The sequence below is a fragment of the Notechis scutatus genome, chromosome 7, assembly GCF_049901735.1.
Source record: "Notechis scutatus isolate UNSWTSFEM ecotype Mainland chromosome 7, rNotScu1.2, whole genome shotgun sequence".
Classification (NCBI taxonomy): Eukaryota; Metazoa; Chordata; class Lepidosauria; order Squamata; family Elapidae; genus Notechis; species Notechis scutatus.
This window is the reverse complement of record NC_142015.1, coordinates 5871362-5895007: the sequence shown is the minus strand read 5'-3', so window position 1 is coordinate 5895007 and position 23646 is coordinate 5871362. Positions and strand designations below refer to the sequence as shown.

The 23646-nt window shown below is 42.6% G+C and overlaps 1 protein-coding gene and 1 long non-coding RNA gene across 2 annotated transcripts in view; one reads left to right on the top strand and one right to left on the bottom strand.

Annotated features, from left to right (window-relative positions):
• LOC148130019 (uncharacterized) overlaps window positions 1–16686 on the bottom strand; it is a 46540-nt gene extending 29854 nt beyond the window's left edge. The window contains exon 1 of the long non-coding RNA XR_015750320.1: window positions 16517–16686. This is a non-coding gene — a long non-coding RNA (uncharacterized LOC148130019). The remainder of the gene's footprint in view (window positions 1–16516) is intronic.
• The window catches only part of BMP1 (bone morphogenetic protein 1), a 199930-nt gene that overhangs the window by 53179 nt on the left and 123105 nt on the right, over window positions 1–23646 (top strand). The window lies entirely within an intron of this gene.

Here is a 23646-nt window from a genome sequence, read left to right as displayed (position 1 = left end):
TGCTTGATGACACATAATCGGTCAATATATGGTTTCTTGCTTCATGCCTTTCCTTTTTAAAAAAAAAAAACCTTCAGTATGAAGCTTTTGAGGGGTGTATTTGCTCAGATTGTACAAATTCGTTAGGAAGTTTGTTTCCGTGCTGGAAATTTACCATCCTGTTCTTAATTCAGATAATGTCATATCTTTAACTGAGGTCACACGCATTTTGGTCAAGAGACTGCATTATCAATTGTCTGTATCCAAATACAGACAGAGTTCTCAACTTATTACTAGTCAATTAGCAGTCATTCAAAGTTGGACTTTCTCACTTTACCCACATCAGAAGGATGGAAGACTGAGTCACTCTTGAGCCTGGTGAGATTTGAACTGTTGAGCTGCTGGCAGCCGGCATTCAGCAGATGTAGCCTGCAATACTACACTCTAACCACTGCACCACTGCAGCTCCTATTATGGTTATAAGTCGTCCTTCCTGTAATTATATCTTGTAGCTTCCTTTATTTGTATCAATTACTTTTTCAAATGCAGCTTCATCATACAAATGTTTCAGTGAGTTGTGTGTGTAGCTTTAGCCAATTCTTATGTTGGAAGGACTCATAAAGAGAGGAAATTGTATGATATGCATTGCACCAGGAATGTAATTTCTTTTAGGAAAATAGGATTCACCGCCCAGAATCATTTTGTGGGATGGGCAGCTACCCAATAAATAAACAATAAATAAATAAATCTTTCCATGAATAACTTAATTGCAAGAATGCAATACAGAAATCAAGACTAGTGGTCTTCCGGTTTGAGTTCCTCGGTGACAGACAGAAATCCGCGATCGTGCGCGGTTTCGGTCTGGGCTCGCCACTGGAGCGCCCCGAGCCGGCTAGTTTCGGGGCTAAGCCACCCTGTAGAGGTGGTGAAGAGGGGGGATACTGCCAGCAGGGTTGAGGAGAGCTGCATCTCTCCTCCTCAGCTGGCCATTACTCCCTTTCCCAAAGGCGGTTGCAGTGGTGGTCAGAAATGGCCACCTCAAAGAAGAACTCGACCGGAAAAGAATGTGCAGGAGGAAGATAAGAAGTGAAAATTTTGGCTGACCGGGTTAAACTGCAAAAGCAACAACTAAGATACCCTGGAATTTAAACTTACAAAAAAATAATATCGCTCCCAAAGAAGAGTCGGAAGCAGCGAAGGAAAGTGAAAAGGGAAAGGTTTGATTTTTTTTTCTTCTCTCCCTTTCCCTATACTGACAACTAAGAGACTTAAATAAGAAATTGGAAAAATCTGCTTTGACATCAACAGGCAATTAAGCTGAAAATAAAACAAAATGTCAAAGGGATAATAAAGATTTCTGGACATTAATATTTTTTTTTCATAAGCAGGAAAGGAGAGAAAAAGAATAAAAGGGCAGGATCTGGAAGAGGGAGGAGACTGCCTGGAATTAAAAAGAATCTACAGTAAAACTTCAACAAGACTTCTAAAAGATACATTTTAACTGAAAATTTGTAACTAAACAGTAGAACCCCAGGAAGAGAAAGTGGAAAAAAATGAGCAAAAAGAAACAGCTTGGGTGTATTTGGATTACTTGGTTATCTTTGGATTCTTGGTTATTGCATTTGAATGACTAAAATTAATCGGGTGGTTGTTTAAAAATTTATACAATGGCACTACTTCTGGATAAATTGAAAATGGAACTTAAAAAGTATAAAGAAGATGCACAAGAAGGGAGGGGTTCTTTTGGCTTCGTTTTTCAATTTTTAGAAATGGAGATTTGGAACTATGAGAAACAACAAGAAACGTCTGCAAAACAAGAAGACTGGGACAAAGAAGAAGCCATCTTTAATGAACAAGTAATTTTATGTGGGGAAGAAAAAGGAAAGTGGGGAAAGAGAATGGAGAATTTCAGACTTAAGAAAACAACCAAAGAAAAGAAAAATAATTCAAAAAATAAGTATAATACTGGAAAGCAACAGAAGTGGAGAATACAGAAGAGAGAAATAGAGGTAGAGAGACAAGGGGGTAAAAAGGGGAGGGAGAAGAAGAGAGGGAAGAAGGAAAGGAAAAGAAGTTACAAAGGACCAGAACAAGATATGGAGAAACAGGACCTATTTAGAGATAATCGGTGAAAATTTAACTGAAAAAGGGATTCTGTAAAGGTACATAAGATTGTATTGTTATATTAGTAATAGAAATAACTTTAGAAAATTGGAAACAATGTATGATTAAAATGAGGGATAAAATAGTTAGTGTAATTTAGTGAAATGTTTGTTAATAAAATAAGTGAAATAAAATAAATGAGAAAATTGAATTAGGAAGGGACGGGAACATTTTAATTAGTTAATGTTTTATAAAATATAACTGAGGGGGGGGGAATTAATTATGGAAAACTTATAATTGTTCCCATAGAAGTATGATATTTAATTGAAAAGTAATGTTAAAGAAGTTAAGATTTTAATGAATATTAATATTAATGATAGAATTGAATTGGAGTGGAATGTGTTGTTTTAATTACATATATTTATAATTTTTTCTTTTTTTAAGAATATAGTGTGTATTTTAAGAATGTACCAGGCAGAATCTGAATGGAAGTTATGTATTATATTGAATGTTATAACTTTAGGGTATATATTGAAGCCTAAATAAGAGTTAAATGGATAAACTTAAAAGATATAAAGGCGTCATACTCCAATCAGTAACTACATGAGAAACTTTGTTTAATGAGAAAAGATAATAGATAATTGAAACAGGACAGACAAAAAATATAAATATAATGATTTGAATTGAGATGAGATAATTAAAATAAAATTGAGAAAATTAAAAGAGGGGAGAAGCTATGCAGAAAATGTAAAACAGTAATAAGATATGGAATAGAACATAAAAATGAGCATGAAATTGAATTTGTGTCTGTACAAAGAAATGTAACCCGGGATTACGCTACTTTCAAAAAAGATGTTTTATTTGTATTTTTTTTGTGAAAACTCAAATAAAATTTACAAAGAAAAAAGAAAAAAAAGAAATCAAGACTAGTGACAGAAATGATTTGGGGTAACCAAACTGAAAACTTGCATCGTGCTCTTGTTGAAATGCTAAGTTCCTTCTGTCTTATTTTCAAAAGGTTGTTTTAAAATCATGATTCCCACAGCTATATTTAATCACACGCCTGCCAGCATACTTATAAGCAGCAGTGATGCTTTATCCTTCTGCCAGTGGAACCATTAATTAAAGGCAATATGCTGATAGTATAATTAGCATCCTGCTAATTGGTCAGGAGGTCTGTATAGATTGAATTCTCAGGTATCACTTAAGACATCATGTCCCAATCCTGTTACTCCACCGGTTTAACCTCTTACTATGACCTATTAAAATACCCAGTTTAATAAACATCTGGAAGCAAACAGGATTATGCCTGAAATTCCATCTGGGCCTTTGTTTTGAGTTTCTTCAGGCAAAGGCAAAGTAAATTCTGGCACCGTTCCTTCTTTGTAGTATAACCCTAATGTGATTTTTATTTTTTTAAAATGTGAGTCACCGTCCTTAGTGGCTGAAGACACCAGGGAAGTCCCTATCCACACTTTGGGATTTTGCAAGCCACTTAGAGCCCACAAGAAGAACAAATCATGATGTTTTAAAGCTTGATCCATCCCGTTGTGTATTTCTCAATTTTGGCATCTTTAAAATTTTGGCATCTTCACCTCCCAGAATTACCCAACCAGCAAAGAGCTAAAGTCCACACATCTTAGAAGTGTCAAGGTTGAAAAAAACCAATCTGGTCCAAAAGTGCCCTCTGCACTTGGCGCAAGAACTTTAAATTTCCTCAGTGGCCAACCAACCTCAACTCATTTGTCTGACAGGCCAATGGATTTCCTGATCTCCATCCCACTCACTGTCTGCTATCTAAAAGTGAGGGGGAGTCAGCATCCCCCACTGTAAAAGCAAAATTGTGAGACAGGAGCTGGGCACTTTCCTTCTCAAGCAAAGTCAACAGCAGGGCCCAAACATCTGGTTCTGCAGAGCAGCTCCTTCCAACACGCCCCTGCCAAGAACACGTCTAAGGGGCCAAGATGCTTTTCCCATTATTTGTTTCCTTGCTTGAATTGGCAATAACGGGGATGTAAGCCTTTTCTTCCACCATACTTATGGAACAATCAGTGTATTATTGTTTTAAGTATCCAGCCACCTTTTCCATTCAGGGGGCCTCCACGTCATTTGGGTTCTCTTGGATCAAACATTAACCTTACCCTGAAGTAACCCACCCACCCCGCTGTTTCTTGGCCTTGATAAGCCTCTGCTCTTTATTTCTATTAATTCTTCACAGCTAAGAAGCAGAGATAGCTTCTATATTGGCACCCGGGCTGCCAATGAGCCATGTGGAAGGAGCATTCCTAACATATTTAGCTCCTTCAGGAAGCAAGTCAGATCTGCTGACTTGTGGTTATTACTTTTTGTCGGTTCAAAAGCGGGCAGGAATGTCATTTTTATTAAACAGATCTGCTATCTTGGGACTTGACTAGAGGTGGTATTCTGCAGGTCCTGACCAGTTCTGGAGAACCGGTAGCGGAAATTTTGAGTAGTTTGGAATCCCACCTCTGACTGGCCCCACCCCATCTATTCTCCGCCTCTCAAGTCCCAGCTGATTGGCTAGATCTTCTTTTTTTGCCCTGTACAGGAGAACGGAGCTGGAAAGCAGATTAGTGGGGTGGGGAAGGAATGGGATATTACAGTATCCTTCCCCCAGGAGTGGGGAGGGAATGGAGATTTTGCAGTATCCTTCCCCTGCCATGCCCACCAAGCCACGCTGTTAGGAATATAAGTCACCTAACAGGTATTTGGGTTAGAAATATATAAACCAGGATAGACATTTTAAAACTGTATCGTTAAGAAAATGCAAAACTGTAGTTGGGTGTGGTTTCTCAAACGGCCATAAGATGGAGCCAGAAACCTGGGTTGTTTTAGTCTTAGTCCCAGAAGAGTGTCTGAGTGAGTATCTCTGTTTCCTTCTGTTGGAAAATATTGCTGTTCCTCCATTTTTCCTAATTGACTGATATTTCTGGATTTGATGTAAGTCTGATACTGAACTGTTTTTTGACACTGGACTTTGATATTTGGATTATCCCTGGATTGAAAACTGACTGATTTAACTTGTGAATGACTTTGGATTGCTTATTTTGGACTTTGCTTAAACCTTTCTGGAAGTAAAAACCTACATTTACTGTACAGGGTATCTGTGTGCTCTGTGTGTGTTATTCCAACACTACTCTCTATACGTCTCCCTGTATGCGCTCATTCTCCTAACGGGGAATTACCTCAACACACGCCCACCAAGCCATGCCCACAGAACTGGTAGTAAAAAAATTTGAATCCCATCACTGGACTCGACTTCATAGACCCATGACCCTATAAATAAGTTTTAGGCAATCCTGCTCTTCGAACTTCCTTTTTTCACTTTCTGAATGGATAGTTTTCAGAATACTCTCTTAATTACTCCATTTGCTCATCCAAATCAGAGTGTTGAGAAGAGTCACTGGTGGGTATTTTGGTGTTGTTGTTGTTGGTTTTTTTTTGCTTAGGTGTATCTCTCTGTCATCTGAGCTGATTGCAAGTGGCTTATTTTTCCAAAAACTATTGCATATTATTCTTTTTCAAAAACGATCACCTTGCTTGTTGGTATTCGTATGTGATAACTTAGCTGATGGCTAATTTAAGCTCTACCTGTATAAACTCTGCCCAAGATTCTTGTGCCGCATTTCCTTTCTTTGCATGGGTGAATGAAACCATTTAACGATAATTTGTTATTTTAGGATGAGCTTTACTTGTTCCTTATAGCTCTTTAAATGCATACATCTGCCTTCAGGGGACTCAATGGCTAAGTGGCTCAGGGGCTAAGACGCTGAGCTTGTCAATCAGAAAGGTCGGCAGTTTGGCAGTTCGAATCCCTAGAGCCGCGTAACGGAGTGAGCTCCCATTACTTATCCCAGCTTCTGACAATTCAGCAGTTCAAAAGCATGTAAAAATGCAAGTAGAAAAATAGGGACCAGTTTGGTGGGAAGGGAACAGCGTTCTGTGCGCCTTCGGCATTTAATCATGCCAGCCACATGACCACGGAGACGTCTTCGGACAGTGCTGGCTCTTCGGCTTTGTAACGGAGATGAGCACCACTCCCTAGAGTCAGAAATGACTAGCATGTATGTGCGAGGGGAAACTTTCAGCTTCTTCCCATGGTTCATGCCAACTTTTTATTTAAACAATACACTACTTATATTATTCATTTTGACATTTATTTAGTACCTTTTTAAAAAGCAACCTTTTTTAGTTTAACACACTGTGATGGGAAAGTGGCTTTAAGATGGCCTATCAGGCCTGGTTAGTTAGCATTCTGTACCTCCCTATGGTGGAGTGGAAAAGAAAGTGCTTTCCTGACTGGCTGCCCGTTAAAATAATCTCAGCTTTGCATAATTGACTTTTCCTGGAAATGATAAGTACTGTTTGCTCCTGACCTCAGTTCAGTTGGGAAGTTTATGTTCCTTTCCAAAAGCAGCTGACTTTACATAGTGCTCCTCACTCAAATGATGGCTGTGTTTTCCCTTTGGGAACATAGGCATAAGATAGGAGTCTGTGGCTGTGCTTAGTTCCAATGGTTGGGAGAAATATCCAACTGGTTCAGTTCCAAGTGGGGAGAAAGACACCGGAAACATGGGGGCTGATTGGAAAGATGGTTTAATGATGAAGCAGGACCACCAAGCACATGGTTCTGATGCAACTGACCACATGGATTTGAGAGTGGGTGGCTTTTATGTCGTCTCTGGGCTCTGTATTTGAGCTTCCTGCTCCTGTGCAAGAACATGTATTCTATTGGCTGTTGTCAGATTTCCATGGTGCCATGTAGGGGTTATACAGGGGTCATAGCTGGCTCTAGAGGCAAAGTACAAATCCTAGGTGTTTCAGGCATGATATTTTTCCGATTAAAATCGGAATTCCGATTTTTTTGGGAATCGCCCGGGCGGTGCGAGCGGAGCCCGGGTGAGCAGCGGGCGGGCGGGGCGAGCGGCGGGCGCGCGGGGCAGGCGGGCGGCGGCGGGCGGGCGAGCAGCGGGCGAGCGGGGGGGGGCAAGCGGCGGGCGGGCGGGCACGGCAGGCGATTTCTTGGCGCGCGGTGGGGGGTCTCTTTTGGCCGGCCCCGATTTTTTTTTCAGAGGGGAATATCATGCTTGGTGTTTGTCTGAGCTAAGTTTGGTTGCAGTTTGGAGGGTGATGCAACATCCTTAAGAGATTGTGCAATGTAGTGAGCTCTGTGTCTTCTGCTAAATGGTTAATTAAGGGTTAATCCTATTATGTCCTGGAGGGTTCATGTCTTAATCCCATCACCCTGAAGCTGAATGTCTTCTGTTTTGTAGATAGGCTGGCCCAATCTTTCTTAATGGGCACAAAATATCTGCTGGGGGCTATTAAGAAAGACTTGGGGGCTGCTTTCTGCCTTTAAAAACATGTTTCTCCTTTAGGGAAATACAATATTCTGCCTTTTTAAAAAATATTTCCCAAAGCATTTCATTCTTCTAGGAGAGGGGTGTGTGCTGACTTTCTACACCAGAGGTCTCCAAACTTGGCAACTTTAAGACTTGTGGACTTAAAGCTATGCTGGCTGGAGAATTCTGGGAGTTGAAGTCCACAAGTCTTCAAGTTGCCAAGTTTGAAGACCCCCGTTCTACACTATCATAGACCATAGTTTTGAACCTGTTGAAGGACAACATTGCAGCGACAGAACCTTTGGGTTGCATACAGAAAGTCTCAGCTCGGTCTGTGGCAAATCTCTTATAAATATCTTGGATCGGATGATAGCAAAGGCTGCCGCCAAGAGTTTAACATCTCACGGAGAAGGATCTTTGCTAGGCTGCTATCCCGGGAAGTAAGATCCACTTGCATGGAATTGTTGCATGCAATTGAGTGCTTTCTTCCTTTGTGGAATTGCTTTTTCTTGTACTGCTTCTCTGATTGTGCAATGGAAAATATTGTTGGCATTTATCATTCTTGCAAGTGGATGGATTCTTTCCATTGAGCAGGGGACTTCTGCGAGGATTCCAGATGGCTTTTCTTTGTAAAAATTACGGGAGGCATAAATTTCTTAATCTAATTATAGTATGACCAGGTGAACGAATTGCCACTTCGACTGGTGGCAAAGGCCCCTGGGCAGAGCTGGTATTCAGACCAGTTCTGGAGACCCAATAGTAGAAATTTTGAGTAATTCGGAGAACCGGCCAATGCCGCCTCTGACTGGCCCCGCCCCCATCTATTCTCTCCTTTCGATTGAGACCCAGCTGATTGGCTAGGTCTTCTTTGGTTGCCTTGCACAGGAGAACGGAGCTGGAAAGCAGGTTAGTGGGGTGGGGAAGGAATGGGATTTTACAGTAACCTTCCCCCAGGAGTGGTACGGGAATGAAGATTTTGCAGTATCCTTTCCCTGCCACACCCGCAACGCCATGCCCACCAAAACACACCCACAGAACCGGTAGTAAAAAAAATTTGAATCCCACCACTGCCCCTGGGTTCGCCCATTATACACCGCACATATTCCCATGGTTGGATTCTTGGCCATGTCAAGAATAATATATGCAATATGCAGAATATGTGCAGAATAAAATATGCAAGCATAGAGCTAATTTTCACCAGAGGCGAGTTCACAGGAGGATTCTACCAGATTTCATGAGGCTAATAAAGGACAGGTGGTCAGGGTACAAATAATAATACATAACGGCGTGTAATGTCTGTTGTTAAGTGAGTTGCACCCCATTTTGTGACCGTTTTTTTTTTTTTTTTTGCACAGTTGAACAAATCAATACAATTGTAGAGGGAATCACATGGTGGTTCAGCAAATCTGGCTTCTCCTGTTGAATTTGCTTGCCAAAACCAGCTGGGAAGCTTACAAAGGGTGAACGTACGACCCTGGGATGCTGCAACTATTGTCAATACTTGTCAGTTGCCAAACCCCCAAAACTGAAACACATGACCCTGGGGGTGCTACAACAGTTATAAAGGACCAGTTGTATGTGATTTTTTCCCCCAATGCCGTCGTAACTTTTAACAGTCACCAAACAAATGATTCTGAGTTGAGGGTCACCTGTATCATGCCCTGTGTGTCATGCCCCTGTCAGAGTCTGAATCCGAGGAGGAAGATGAACAGCTGGACAGGGAGTGAGAGTGTGGCTCCATTGACTGTGGAGGAAACTGGGGAAGGGCAAAGTCCAGCTGGGCAGAGCAGGAGAGAGGTAGAACAAGGGAGAGGTAGTTCAGAGGAAGACCCAGGCCCACCCCCTCTTCATCCTAGGGCATGCAGCGGGGAGGAATGGAGAAGAGAGCAACGTGGGTTGCATGGCTTATCGGGGAGGAAAGGGCCCTGATTCCCTTCATTAGCTGCAGCTGGGAACACAGTTTATAAAAAAAGGCAAGCTGCGTGCGGCAGGCTGTTGGGAGCAAATGTGACTTTACCTTGTAGCTTATCTGTATTCCTGGTGTCTTCCCAAATGTGTGAGTTTTGCCATGCTTTCAAGTCTGAAATTCTTGCTCCTGCCCTGCCAAACTAATTACTTCGGTTTGGCTTGTTTGGACTTTAAGTTACAGTTTGTGTTTACCCTGTTTTGGATTGAATTTTCTGTAGTCAAAGGCTGTTCCTGGGAGAGTTTCTCTCCAGACAGAAGGTAACCTGGACACTGGGAGCAAAGTTGGAGATAACAAAGGGACTCTTATTGATTATCTAACTGTGTTGCCTTTGTGCCACGCCCCTTTGGGTCATCACACTGTGATGGAATATGCAGCTGAAAGAGAAGAGGAGGAATGTCAGGAAGGTGGCAGAACATCCCAAGGGGGCCCTGACTAGAGATTTTCGAGCCCTGAATTAGGCGGTGGGTGCAGGAAATAATTCAGGGTAGCCACACTAGGATCTACCAGGTTATACGATTAGAAGGTTATAGCTTTAGTCTGGCAAGATTCTGTCCATTATGTCCAAGGAAATAAAGGACTGGACTCGAAAGGATCTTACTCAGTGGTGGAATGCTACCAGGTTCAGCCTAGTTCATCCAAACCGGTGGTAAAAAAAAGCCTCCGATGATTGGCTGAGAGGAGAAAGAAGAGACAAATGCAGGATTAGCCCTCCCACCGGCCCTTGCGCTTTTCTCGTCTTTATCCTCTCGGCTGATTGGCGCTGCAGGCCTCAGCTGGTGTGTGGAAAGCTGGATGTGCGTGTTAGGTGAGCATGATTGCAATCACCAAACCAGTAGTGGAACAGGTGGGACCCCACTGCTGATCTTACTATGTCATCTCTGGAGCGTGGGCCTGCTAGAGCCAAGTGATTATCCTTTCTTTACCCAGATGGGAAAGTTGGAAGGAAGATATTTGGATAAATAAAAGTACCATTCAGGAGAAAAACAAGGCTTTACACCTGGGCAAGGAAAACCAAAGGTACAAATACAGATTAGGTGAAACCTGGCTCAAACTGTGAGAGGGACTTTGCAGTCCTAGCGGACGATCACTTAAACATGAGTCAGCAGTGTGCAGCAGCAGCAGCCAAAAAAAGCTAATACAATCCTTGGTTGTATTAAACAGAGGAATAGAATCAGGATCACATGAAGTATTAGTACCACTTTATAAAGCCTTAGTAAGGCCTCTTGTGGTTCGCCGGCAGCAGGTGCGGATGGCTGAGGTCTTGGAGAGTGAGGACTCGGATGAGGGGCCTGCGTGTGATGCAGGGATGGGGCCAGGACCATCAGGGAGTGGAGTGCTGCCTTCGGAGATTGTGGAGGCTGGCAGCAGTGATGAAGAGGCCCCCGAGGAGCCTGTGCCCGGTGTGCATGCGCACAGGGCTGCTCGAAGGAAAGAGCAACTGCAGCACCACGGGCGACTCGGGAGTAAGGTTGCAAGGTGATGGCCCCTCCCTTAAGGGATAAAAGCCAGCCCTCAGAGGTGGGATTCTTTGCAGGAAGCAAAGAAGTTCTTGCACTTCAAGTCTTGTGGAAGCTCGGACTATCCTGGTTTGTGTTTGGAGACTTTTGGGTTTTGATTATTTCCTTGCAATTTAATCTAGTGTTCTTGGCAGCCTTGCACAACCTTGGCAAGGCTTCTTCTTATCTGGGGCAATTAGTTTGTAATAGCGTTTTACTGTGAATGAACGGAATTCACAGAGAAGTATTAAAAGGTTTTGCTTTTATCTCTGGTGTTTGTTTGCTTTGAATGAGGCTTAGGCCAGAACAAGGCCACACCTGGAATATTGCATCCAGTTTTGGTCAGCACATTACAAAAAAGATGTCGAGACTTTGGAAGGAGTGCAAAGAAGAGCAACTAGGATGAGTAAAAAAGGCATGGAGACTAAAACACATGAAGAATGGTTGCTTCTTCTTCTTTTTCTTCAGCGTTTGTCTCGCGCTCTGGCGAGGTCCGCTAATGTCCTTGAGTACTGCTTCCACGCTCTCTGTCTGCCACGTATGTCGGGTCTGCCTTCGCGATCTCTAGATCGGCCTTGATCGTGTCCATCCAGCGTTGCTTAGGTCTACCACGCGGTCTCGCTCCTCCGACAATCACCTTCATCGCAGATTTGATGATGGATTCTTCCTGGCGCGACTCACATGGCGAACCATCGTAGCCGGGACTGCCTCATGACCGTGGGGATGGGCACGACGTTGAACCGTCTGCGCGCACTTCTTCATTCCTGACGCGATCGAGTAGGGTGAGGCCTACCGACCTGAGGCCTACCAACCATGAAGAATGGTTGCAGGATTTGGATTTAACTAGTCTAGAAGGAAGAAGGATTAGGGGGGACATGATAACAGTATCCCAGTAATTTGAGAGGCTTTCACAAAGAGGAGGGAGGGGGTGAATTTATTCTCCAAAGCACCAGAGGGCAGGACAAGAAACAATGATTGGAAACTAATCAAAGAGAGAAGCAACCTGGAATTAAGGAGAAACTTGCTAACAGTGAGGACAATTAACCAGTGGAACACCTTGCCACCAGAAATTGTGGGTGCTTCATCACTGGCGGCTTTTAAGAAGAGACTGGAGAGCCCCTTGTCTGAAATGGTATGATGGGGTCTCCTGTTTGAGCAGGGGGCTGGACTGGAAGACCTCCAGGGTCCCTTCCAGCTCTATTCTGATTCTGATTCTTTTAGTTGTAAGCTACATTTTGAGAAAACTCCAAGAAGGATTGATTTTAGGACTGATCATCGGCTTCAAAGGATCTAGCAATAAGAAACATGCCATAGTCTAGCATTTTGTAATGCTGCAGTGACAGCCTTGGAAACACTGTTTGTTGAACTATAACATTTTGGACATATCTGGACTGGACTTTCTTAAGAAGTCTATGATGCTTGTAACATTTGAAAGAAGAACTTGGCTAGAACTTGATTAGATTCTCTGCAGAATAATCCGTCTAATGCTGCTTTTAAGTAATATACATGGCCAGTGGATGGATTCCATTCTCACAGCAATTAATACGCTATTGTTTAACCAAGTTCTAACCAAGTGGTTGCTAGCATCGCCGTTATTGTAATGACACTTAATCAATCAAGGGGGAAGACACAATTAATCTAAAATTGCCAGAAATCCAGAGACAGGGAGATGGCTTTGTGAATTTTATTGTTTCAAAAAGCAAATTTTGTGTCTGCTGTTTGATTCCAGCATGCACAAGATGTTACTCAATTCCTTGAAGGCTACTAAGGAGAGCTTTCCAGAAATGAAAATCCATGACGCATGAATTTATTAGACTAACTTTCAAGGCTGACCGGTAAATTATCTTTAATGTAATTGATGGTGATAGAGGTACTTCTCTTTAGAATCTATGGTGTCAACTGTCTTCAACTTGAGATAAACTCACATTTTACAAAGATTTCTTTCCTCCTTTAGCTAGAGTTTGTTACTTTCTGAATTGTAAAACTGTCTCTATCCTGTAAGAACTGTTTTGGTGCTTTTGTCTGGCTGTGTAAGTTGCCCAACAGATGTCTGAAACGGTATTCACTTATTTGGATGTGAATCATGTGCCATCATCCCAGACAGAAAATAAATATAAGCCAGTAAGACCTGTAGTTGCAGAGATTATCTCTCAAATCTTCCTATACAAATCCCAACTAACAACCCTAAATACACGGGATAAACTTAGTATCTCTCTAAAATTATTTTTGACAGGCATCACCCACTTTATTTATGGGTTTTTTTATGTTTTGATAACAAATATCCTAAGGCTGGAGAGGACATTTGAATCATGTTTGGGTTGACAAGGATTCCTGTTTTTCTTATTTTAGGAGTGCGGGTTTTTTAACCCTGAAGTCAGCTCCCATTAGGTGGTTGCCAAATTTCATATTTATGGGACCAAAGAAGGAAGTGCATAGATCAGTTTTAATCTTAACTTTTAATCATGAAAAGATGTGCTGTGATTAAGGTGTTGGCCTAGGACTGAAAAAAGTTCCAGATTTAAGTCTGCCACTTTCCAAGCCTCACTCTGTTGGTTCTACAGGTAGCGCTCGACTTATGACGGAATTTCCATTGCCAATCAAGGCTGTTGTTAAATGAATCATGCCTGGTTTTAGAAGGAAGGTGATGAAGGGAAGGAGGGAGGTGAGGGAGAGAAGGAGATGATGGAGGGAGGAAGGAAGGAGGAAGAAAGCGAGGCGGTGATGGAGGAGGGAAGGAAAAGGGAAGGAGGGAGGAAGGACAGAGGGAGGGAGGGAGGCAACGAAGGAAGGAAGCCGGTGATGGAGGGAGGAAGGAAGAGGGAAGGAGGGAGGGAGGACAGAGGGAGAAAGGAAGGCAGGCAATGAAGGAAGGAGGGAGACTATGAAGGAAGGAAAAGGAAAGGAGGGAGGGAGGATGGAGGGAGGGAGGCAATGAAGGAAGGGAGGGAGATGAAGGAGGACGGAAGGAAGTCGGTGATGGAGGAAGGGAAGGAGACAATGAAGGAAGGAAGAGGGAAGAAGAGAGGGAGGACAGAGGGAGGGAGGGAGGAAGAAAGGCAATGAAGGAAGGGAGGGAGACACACTGATCTTCAGGGATGTTTGGGTGTATAGGTAGTCCTCGACTTACAGTTTGTTTAGTGACCATTCAAAGTTACAGCAGCACTGAAAAAAGGGACTTATGGCCATTTTTCACACTTACGACCGACCGTTGCAGCATCCCCATGGTCACGCGATCAAAATTTGGAGGCTTGGCAACTAACTCATACTTAGAACGGTTGCGGCGGTCACACGATCTCGTTTTGTGACCTTCTGACGAGCCAAGTCAACAGGGAAGCCAGATTCACTTAACAACGGTATTACTAACTTAACAACTGCAGTGATTCACTTAACAACTGTGGCAAGAAAGGTCATAAAATGGGGCAAAGCCTACTTAGCAACCGTCCTGCTTAGCAACAGAAATTTTGGGCTCAGTTGTGGTCATAAGTCGGGGACTACTTGTACTACAATTGACAGCAGATCCTGCTTTAAAATAGTACTATTTCATTCATCATTTCCTAGTAAATCCTATTATTTGACTAATTAAATAGTATCATTATTGTCTTCCGCTTATATGAGTGGTGTGTCAGGCCTCCGGGAGTTACCCTCATTTAAATCATGAGTCTCTAGCCGGATTTTCAAAACTTAAAGATTTATTACGAGTAACATGCCAGCACTGCCTGGGTGTAGCCGACTCTGAGACACGTCGTTCATTGTCACCCTTGACCCTGGTTTTCCCCCACCCCCTGGGTGTATCGTAATCCATATTCTCCAATGGGACACATCCATAGCCCAGAGTCATCAATCATGCTCTCCAGTTAGAATTTTGCATGGCAGAAACTTCGGTCACCTAGTTACTGTCTCTGAAAACATTTAAGGAATGCAGTTTCGGTTTTGCAAGCTGCTGCACTGCTCCCCCCTCCATTTCTGTTGGCAACTCTAAAAAGACCCTAGAAATATTTTATGAGTTGACATGGTGCTATAATGCATTTTTTTTAAATTTTTCTTATGTAAGAAAATGTATAAGGCTGCTCAAGAGAAACAACGGATGGAAACGAACGAAGGCGAGAAGCAACCTAGAACTAAGATAAATTTCCTAACTTCTTCTCAGTGGGTTTGTGTGTAAGTGGTTAGTTTTTTCCCTTTATCTTCAACAGGAATGTGGAATGCTCACTTTCTCTGAGCAAATACCCATTAAAACCCTTCAGTTTCAGGCTATCTCTGGTCAGTGTTTTTATGTCCTCAAATGAAATGGTTCTGTTTGTTTCTTATCTTTGTCTTCTCAACCATCTGTTGGATCGTGGATCTTGGATCATAGCACAGAGTGGTCCTGCTTAATCCACTGGACTTTCTATTGCCAGAAACCTGATGGGGGTGCCTCATCAAGCATTCCACCTTTAGTTTTTTCAAGCCTCCTTAAATCCAACTTAATTTTTCTTAAATCTTTTCTGCCGTCAACCCATCTTGGGCCTCTCGAATCTCTTTGAGGTCCTTCAGTGGCTTTTTTAAAATTACAGTGTAAAGCCAAACAATTCCTTTCGTCAGACAAGTACAATTTCTTCTCCCTTTGAGGTCATTTCTGTCCTTAAGCCACAGAAATGATCTCAAAGGCAGAAGAAATTGTACCGACAAAGGCATCTGAAAGAGCAGTTATAGATCGGTCTATGTTATAATAAAAGCATTGCTTGCATTGACTGAAGTCCTGAGATTACATCACCATTTGAAGAATATTTTCAAAGGAAGAATTAAGGGTCAACGAAGGATTAAGCCTTCTTCCAACCATTGGAAAAAGTTGGTCAAGCCTTAGTTTGTTGCAGCTCAAACAGAATTCTGTTCTGACCTAGGCTTCCTCAACATCATGAAGTCAACTCCTCATCCTGATAAACCCCTTTTATTTATTTCTCAGTTACAGACCTTTATCAGGCTTGGAGAGTTGCCAGGCCATTATCTTTCGGATGCCACACTGTAGTCGACAATAATTGGCAAGAATGCAGGAACAGATTTTCACCCTAATGAAGTAATTGTCTCCTGTAAAGATCTGATTTGGCTTAATCTTCTGTGGGAACCGAGTTATTAAGACTTGTTCAACAAACCAATTTAACTCAATGTACGAACTCAAGTCTTTTGTGGGCAATAATAGGCATCCTTGCTTTCTGTACAGCGAATAAACTGTAGACTAGAAGTTTGTGCTTTATTTAATAGCAATAGCACTTAGGCTTATATACCGCTTCACAGCCCACTGGTTTACAGAGTCAGCCTCTTGCCCTCAACAATTTGGGTCCTCATTTTACTCACCTCGGAAAGATGGAAGGCTAAGTCAGCCTTCAGCCAGTCGGGATTGAACTCCTGGCTGTGGGCAGAGTCAGCCTGTAATGCATTCTAACCACTGTGCACCATGGAACGAAGGGAGGGAGGGAGGGAGGGAGGAAGGAAGGAAGGAAGGAAGGAAGGAAGGAAGGACAATAGCACTAGCATTTATACACTGCTTCACAGTGCTTTCCAGCCCTTTCTAAGCGGTTTTACAGAGTCAGCCTCTTGCCCCCAACAATCTGGGTCCTCATTTTACCTACCTCAGGTTGGCTGAGTCAACCTTGACCCTGGTGAGATTCAGACTGCCAATGCTTGGTAACCTGCCTCACCATCAGTGCACCTGTAGCATAGAATATGAATTGTTTGTCCTTAGAGTTGAATTCTATGGATATTGTTTTGTGGTCCAGACAGAGAGACCTTTGAGCGACAATGAAAACAATTTTAGAAAGGCATGGAAACCCAAATTACATTTTTATTTATCTAATTTGTTTGTTTATCAAATCAGTGATGGCTGAGGAAATCTGGGTGTTGAAGTCCCCAGGTCTTAAAAAGCAGCTGAGGTTAGGAAACATTGCTTTAGATAGTAGAACACCACAAGGAGAAAAACAAAACAAAACTCAGAACATTTAGCACAAAATTGCCTTGTTCTGTCTTTGACCTTGCTGTACCAAATGTCCTCTCCTTTCTCACAATTAGCAGAAGGATTAGGAGATCCGGACTTTTGCCTTATCAGGTCAACCTGCCCCAGCAATTTCCCAAGCTATCTGGATCCATGTGCATGTTTTGTTTTGTTTCACTTTGTTTTTAATAAGAGAAAACAGTATTTTGGCTCAGCCTGAGTTGGTTCAGCTCCTTCATGGATAACTGCCTTGTCGTGACGAAGGGGCTTGCGTAGCTCAATAAAGCTATGAGCTATGCAAGGCCACCCAAGATGATTAACAGAGAGTTCTGACAAAACGTGATCCATTGGAGAAGGAAATGCAACCCACTCTAGTATCCTTGCCATGAAAACCACATGGACAGTACCAAAAGGCAAAAAGATACGATGCTGGAAGATGAGCCCCTCAGGTCGGAAGGGGTCCAATATGCTACTGGGGAAGAGCAGAGGGCTAGTATTAGTAGCACCTGGGATGGCCTGGGGTGTGGCACAAAGGCAACACAGTCAAATAATCAGTAGGAGTCCCTTTATTAACTTTAACTTTGCTCCCAGTGTCCAGGTTACCTTCTGGCTGGAGAGAAACTCTCCCAGGAACAGCCTTTGACTGCAGAAAATTCAATCCAAAACAGGGTAAACACAAACTGTAACTTAAAGTCCAAACAAGCCAAAGTGAAGTAATTAGTTTGGCAGGGCAGGAGCAAGAATTTCAGACTTGAAAGCATGGCAAAACTCACACATTTGGGAAGACGCCAGGAATACAGATAAGCTACGACAATACAAGGTAAAGTCACATTTGCTCCCAACAGCCTGCCTCACGCAGCTTGCCTTTTTTATAAACTGTGTTCCCAGCTGCAGCTAATGAAGGGAATCAGGGCCCTTTCCTCCCCAATAAGCCATGCAACCCACGTTGCTCTCTTCTCCATTCCTCCCCGCTGCATGCCCTAGGATGAAGAGGGGGTGGGCCTGGGTCTTCCTCTGAACTCCCTCTCCCTTGTTCTATCTCTTCCCTGCTCTGCCCAGCCGGACTTTGCCCTTCCCCAGTTTCCTCCACAGCCAATGGAGCCACACTCTCACTCCCTGTCCAGCTGTTCATCTTCCTCCTCGGATTCAGACTCTGACAGGGGGATGACAGTGCCAGAAAGAGTGAAGCGACTGGGCTAAAGCCGAAAGGACACTCAGCTGTGGATGTATCTGGTGGTGAAAGGAGAGTCCGATGCTATAAGATCTATACTTCATAGGAACTTGGAATGTAAGATCCATGAAGGAAGAGAAGGAGGGGGCTGGATGGAGTCACTGAAGCAGTTGGTGTGAGCTTAAATGGACTCCAGAGGATGGTAGAGGACAGGAAGGCCTGGAGGAATGTTGTCCATGGAGTCACGATGGGTCAGACACAACTTCCCGGCTAACAACAACAACAAAGTTGGTTCAGATTAAGCGTAGGGCTGGACCAGAGATATAGATCAACTCTCAGTCCCAAAAGGCCCCTTCAGTCTTCCAGAGAGGAAGGAACTGAACGCCTGGCCTGCAGTGATGACATTTGCAGATCATCTGCAATCTGCATCTCATTTCATCCGAAAGAGAAACCCAGGGATGCAATCTGGCCTGCTGTCAGTCCAGGCATTGGCCTTCCATCTTTCATTCTGCCTGTATGGGGGTCCAGCTACCGCCACCCCTTCCCTTCTTTTACGCCGGGCTGCCAATTGCTGAGCCAAAAGCAGGTCTGATTAATAAGGGCCTGGCAGGCAGGGGAAGAATTTTTGGCATTGGGTACCATTTTCCAAGCAAGCTGCAAGGAAATTTGCAGCTTGCTTGGAAAAGGGTCTTTGAATTTTCTTTGGGGTTGTGATGAAGCACTTTTTATGGCCTGTGGGTCCTGTGCGCTTTTAATAATCAGAATAAAAGTGCTAATACAGGATCAAACAGGATTCCGAACAAAAAGCAATTTGAATAATCGGCATTAATTAAATCCAGTCTTATAAATGAAGTGACTTGGGTACCCTGGGACCTCAATGCAGGCACCAACTTGCTACGGCTTTTAATGTGACTTGGGATTATAATTTAATAATTTTCTTTCTTTACTTGTGTGTTTGCTTTTCCGATTGGATAGCAGAACATAGTTTTAAGATAGGTGAAATCCTCAAGATTGAACATTAAGACTACACACCAGAATAGATTTAGAAAAAATAGGATTTGCTCTTATCCTTTGGATTCCCATTTAAAAACTCAAGGTTAGAAGATCTGGCTTTGTTAATTAAACATTCTGTTCATCCATTGATGCTAATACCGGACACTAAAATTTGTGTTGATCCCTCTCAGGCACAAAAGATCAGATCTATATGTGAAGGTCCAGTTAAACTGATTTATTGCTACTCATGGCTATGTACAGGAATCTTCTCAATTAATGGTCAGTACCCACATGGAATTAGAATTCCACAGAATTCAAGGGAGCTGGACTTAGTTTGCTTGGGGCTAGGTATGGATTCTAGGCCGATTGCTCTTTTAACTCCTCCCCCCAGATTCTACCACTCATTCTCCTTCTACACTCCCACAGTGTGATGACCCAGGGCATGGCACAAGGGCAACACAGTCAGATAATCAGCAGGAGTCCCTTTATTAGCTCCAACTTTGCCCCCAATGTCCTGGTTACCTTCTGGCTGGAGAAAAACTCTTCCAGGAACAGCCTTTGGCTGCAGAGAATCAAGTTCAAAACATGGTCAACAAAAACAGTAACTATAAGTCCAATCAAGGCAAGATTAGGTAATTAGTCCAGCAGGGCAGAAGCAAGAATTCCAGATGTGAAGGCACGGCAATAACTCAACACAGTTGGGAGGATACCAGGAATGCAGATAAGCCACAATGATATAAGATAAATTCACGTTTGCTCCCAACGGCTTGCTGTGCACAGCTTCCCTTTTTTATACAGTGTGTTCCTAACTGCAGCTAATGAAGGGAATCAGGGCCCTTTCCTCCCCCGTAAGCCATGCAACCCACATTGCTCTCTTCTCTGTTCCTCCCTGCGTGCCTTAGGATGAAGAGGGGGTGGGCCTGGGTCTTCCTCTGAACTCCCTCTCCCTTGTTCTACCTCTCTCCTGCTCTGCCCAGCCGGACTTTGCCCTTCCTCAGTTTCCTCCATAGCCAACGGAGCCACATACACCCGCTCCCTGTCAGCTGTTCATCTTCCTCTTCGGATTCAGACTCCGACAGGGGCATAACACACAGCTTCACCATATGGCAGTTGCAAGGTTTTGTGCCAATGGGCAGCTTCCATGAGGAAGCCGGAAATGTCACTGGAGAAGTGGATTGCCACCATGCTAGACCGAGATGCATGCGCAACCATTGGAATAATGCTTGGCCCAGCTAGACTCCTAGCTCGTTCAAACAGGAGAGCTAGCAGCTTCATTAATAGAGAAATGACATTTGAGGCCTGGAATTGATTTAATTCTACTTACTTGAGAAAGTGCAATGAGTCATTGCCCTAGAGGTGACCACTAATGTCTGGGTTTATTTTTGTGTTCATCATTTAGCCATTAATAGGCCAGTTGGTTGTAGTTTTCTGCCAACACTACAGTGTCACAAAGACCACCATTTCTACTAGATTTCAGAGCGGAGTCTGTATCTCGTCCTCTATAATTTCAGAACATAGATATGCCTGCTTTCCCCCAGACTTTTCCTGCTACCAGTTTGACTCTTGAATCTTGTGTCCACAAGGAAACAAAACACAACACACCCCACGTTTGGCAAAGTCACAGTTCATTCCAAGCATATGTTGCTTGCATGAGCAGCTCACCCTTCCGCCTCTTTCTAATTTGAAATGTACAATAAGAAAAGGAATACCTTGAATGGAAACAACAGGCACATGGCTGGTTCCCAGCTGGCCAAACTGGGGGGAAAAAGTGTGCTTAATGGAAATAGGGCTCATTCGATGGGAAACTTCACCAACAAGTTAATATAGGATGAATTCCTTGGAAATTGACTTGACTAGCAAGTCAAAAATATGTTGCAATTAAGATTGGGGGCGGATAGATTTTCAGCAAGAATAGAGACTCATTTGCTTTTCTTTAAAAACCAGTTACACTAATTCTTATTAGGGACAGAGGTTTTTATTCTCCCTAAATCCCCCTATAATTATTCTTTTTTTAAAGCACTAAATAGTGCTTATGGCTGTTATCAAATTCACCTAGATCAGTTTATGACTAATGTATTGTGAGTGTTTCTATATTTAAGCCCTTTTCTCTTCTTTTTTATTTATATTGCTGCAAATCAAAATACATCATATGGTTTTGAAACCATGAAATGTGTACAGTATTAATTAAAATGATTGGCATTCCATTGTTTAGATAAAGTATTACAAATAAAGGAAATGGGAAACATTCTTGCTTAAACTGAATTGCTTAAGCAACCAATTCTTGCTTAGTTAAACTTCTGTTCATGTATGCTGTTACTTTTGTTATTGCTGAATATTTTCCAAGCTTAAGTTCCTATTTTTAATTACAGTGTAACACTTCATAGTTTTAAACTTGAATTTTGTTTTCCAGTTTGATGGTGATTTGATCTGGATTTATATACATAAATAGATGCGTACAAAAACTTAGGGATTCCCATTAAAATGTCCCAACATGCTTGGAGCCAGCATATTGTTTAAATGTAAATGTAATTGATTTTGTGATTCCAAAGCATTATTAGTGTGCATTTAAGTATTGCTATGTAATTTTAACTTGGAAAGCACTATTTCATGAAAAGGTTTGTAGTGTGCACAAGTCTTCTATTCAATGTCCCCATCTAATGTCTAAGAGTTTACAAGGTTCTTGCTTGTAAATCCTGACAATGCTCAGTTAACAAAATCTATGGAAAATTCATCCTAATTCAACCAGCTTCCTATGATCCTAACTGCACCCTGTACCATTTCTGGAAATTGATTTTTCCATAGATATGGGGAAAAGAAATACGGATTTTTTTTTCTTATTCTCCACTTGCTCGCTCACTCATCACCCAGTACATGAATTTGATTCCTCATTCATTCATTCTAACCATTGTCTATCTACTACAGAATGAAGACCTCTTCTGCATGTTTCCAATCAATACGGTCCACAGCTTTCTTTTGCTACTTGGGTACACAATATTTGCTGATGTCGTTGATCCATCTTCTTTTAGGTCTCTTTCATGGATGTTTTTTATCAAGTGGAATCCATTCTATGACTGGTCCACCTGCTGTCATGCCCCTGTCAGAATCTGACTTGGAGGGGGAAGCTGAACAGCTGACAGGGAGTGGGAGTGTGGTTCCATTGGCTGTGGAAGAAACTGGGAAGGGCAAAGTCCAGTTGGGCAGGGCAGGGAAGAGATAGAACAAGGGAGAGGGAGTTCAGAGGAAGACCCAGGCCCACCCCCTCTTCATCCTAGGGCACGTAGGGAGGAACGGAGAAGAGAGTAATGTGGGTTGTGGGGCTTACGGGGGAGGAAAAGGCCCTGATTCCCTTCATTAGCTACAGCTGGGAACACAGTGTATAAAAAAAAGGAAGCTGCACACAGCAAGTTGTTGGGAGCAAACATGAATTTATCTTATATCGTCATGGCTTATCTGTGTTCCTAGCATCTTCCCAACTGTGTGTGTTTTGCCATGCTTTCAAATCTGAAATTCCTTCTCCTGCCCTGTCAAGCTAATTACTTCAGGTTTGTTTGGATTTTTAGTTATAGTTTGTATGTACCTTGTTTTGGACTGATTTTTCTATGGTTAAACGCTGTTCCTGGGAGAGTTTTTCTCCAGCCGAAGGTAATCTGGACATCAGGGGCAAAGTTGGAGCTAATAAAGGGACTCTTATTGCTTATTGCTTATACACAGTCAGTGTTGCCTTTGTGCCATGCCCCAGGTCATCACACCTGCCATCCATTTTTCTTGCTCTATGGCCAGCCCATTTCCATTTCAATTCCTTTAATTTCCTCTCTTGATGGCATTGTATACTTCGTTCTCTAATCCATGTGCAGGATATCTTTCTACCTTGTCTTGTAATGCCGAGCATGTGTCTTTCCACGGCTCTTTGCATCACCTGTAGCTTTTGTATCGATTGTGAGGTTAGTGTCCATGTTTCACTGGCATTGAATTTCTATAGAAATAGAAAATTATGGTTTTATTTTCTTAGTCATCTTTGTGACACCTATCCTGATTCATTTGTTTGAGCTTAGGCTTGCTAGTGTGCTGTGATTCAAGAGGATGTTTTCAGGAGCAATACATTCATACTTGGGGCCCCAAAACATTTTAAGTTCCACACACACACTCTAGAGGTAGTAACAGCTCAAGAGCATTTCAGGGAATTAGGTTAGAACATCAAAGAGTAATCCATTAAAAAATGTAACATTTCCATGTCTATGTTTAAGACATTACAACAGCCAAATAAATATACAGGATACGTCAAGTTGGAACAGTGAAGGTATTGAAAGTTTATGATAATCCAGGACTAGAAAAGCAAGAATGTAAACAAACAAGCTAATAACCTTCCCATTCAGTGCATATTAATGCGTCTCATGCTACACAATAGAGTCAGGCCAATTGGCAGGGAAATAGAATATCAGAGTCTTTCTCGACCTTGGCCACTTTAAGATGGGTGGACTTCAACTGGCTGGCTGGGGAATTCTGGAAGTTGAAGTCTACATATCTTGAAGTGGCCATATCTTGAAGTGGTCAACACAGCAGCATCAGATAGCAAACTCTCTGCTTGTCTGTTTTTAGCACCAAATTTC